This window comes from Alexandromys fortis, unplaced genomic scaffold, assembly GCF_014885135.2.
Source record: "Alexandromys fortis isolate MF-2015 unplaced genomic scaffold, M_Fortis_MF-2015_v1.1 scaffold_247, whole genome shotgun sequence".
In the NCBI taxonomy this organism is placed as follows: Eukaryota; Metazoa; Chordata; class Mammalia; order Rodentia; family Cricetidae; genus Alexandromys; species Alexandromys fortis.
The window spans coordinates 1,847,490-1,849,466 of NW_026068179.1; positions in this window are offsets into that span (position 1 = coordinate 1,847,490).

A 1,977-nucleotide genomic window follows, 5' to 3' on the forward strand; every position below is an offset into this window, starting at 1 on the left:
ATCAACAGAATAGTGCTGCAATAAGGCACTGGAACAAGGATAAAAGACAATCTCCATTGCCACTAGTAATGTGGAAAGATCTCCTTTCCGGCCTCTGGAAGGGGCCGGATGTTCTAATCACCTCGGGACGAGGGTATGCTTGTGTGTTTCCACAGGATGCCGACTCCCCCATCTGGATCCCAGATCGCCTCGTCCGACCTGCTGTTGCAAAACAGAAGAAGGAAAAGACGGTGGCAGAAGCAGAAAAAGCAGCTCCAGCAGCAAATGAAGAAAATGAAACTAAGCCGGCCCACGGCAGAAATAACATGGACAAAGATTCGTCATCTGACGCGAGAGGCGAAACGGCTGCTCACTGAACAGGGAAAATCCCTGACAGCGTCTATGTATTTCCTCGCCTTTTTGGCCATTATCTCTGCTCCTCAGAGGGTGGAGGGAGTTTCCTACTGTGCGTATGTCCCGAATCCCCCTATTTTGCAACCCATGGGGTGGTTAGATCCTGAGCCTATGAAAGTGTTAACCAATGATTCAGTGAGAGTGGGTGGTGCTCAGGACTCTGACGCACGCACTAGTTTGTCCTCTCTTATAACCTTTGAAGGAAGGGCAGACTCGCTTCTGATCTGCATCTCGCTTCAAGAGAGAGTGCCTTCGGGTTGCCTGAGTACATGCTACAGTACTTTTCTCACTGACGGGCCAGACAAAGAGAATGCAGGTAGGAGATGGATGTGGGAGATTCTAATGCAGACCTTGGGAAAACCTAATTATCATGATAACTTTACGAAAGTTCATTATCTACCTATAGATCCCTGTATAGGAAAATATAGAGACAAGAATCAATTTTGGGACTCTTCTTTATCTGAGTTTCCTGCATGGCTAGCTTGTGGCTTTCCGGATTCTGCGATGTGAGTTAGGCCTGTTGATTATGATTATGAGATATGGGACTATTCAAATTCTAATTCAGGAGTTAAAAGGAGCAATGGTAAAGGACCTTATGAAGATTACATTGATACCCATAAAGACAAATTCCACAATTATGCGTGGACTGCATTAGGAGAGCCACTTAGGCGATGGTTTTCTCCAGGATTTGTAGAACCCTACTGGTTTGCAAAACATGAAAATAAGACAAGGAAACATACTGATCTTTTTAGACTGGTTGCTGCAGCCAATATGTTTCTGGAAAAGAAGCCTAATCATACAAAATCTGAACCTGTCGGATTAAAAGCCTGTATAGCATATCCTAATGCATTGCTGTTAGCTCAGGCAACTTCTGTAAATATTTCTCAGGAAGGGAAGTCGTATAAAATAATTTGTCATTCTTGCAAATTGACCAATTGTATAACATCGGCAGAACAAAAAGAGTTAGGTACTATGATCATTGTTAGACGCCCTCCTTTTGTGATGTTGCCTGTAAATTTGGGAAATGATCCCTGGTATGATAATTCTGCTATGCAGGTTTTAGATACTCTAAATGAATTGAATAGGCCAAAGCGATTTGTAGCAGCATTAATTTTGGGAATTATAACATTAATTTCTATATTAACCACCTTTGCTGTGGCTACTACAGCCCTGGTGCAGGAAATTCATACTGCCCATTATGTGAATGCTTTGAATAAAAATATTACTTCAGCATTATTAGAACAAGAAGCTATAGATAAGAAACTGGAAGCAAAAATAAATGTGCTGGAGGAAGTGGTGCTCGCTCTTGGTCAGGACATTGCTAATTTAAAAACAACTCTATCGACACGTTGTCATGGTGATTTTAAATCAATCTGTGTCACACCATTACCTTATAATACTTCACAGCCATGGGATAAAGTTAAGGCTCACCTACAGGGATTGTGGCAGGATAATGATATTACTCATGATTTAGCCGCATTACAAAAGGATATTTCTGCTATGAGTCAATCTCATTTACAATTAGGGGGACTGCAAGATTTGGCTTCACAATTGGAACGTGGACTTAAGAGCCTTAATCCCTTA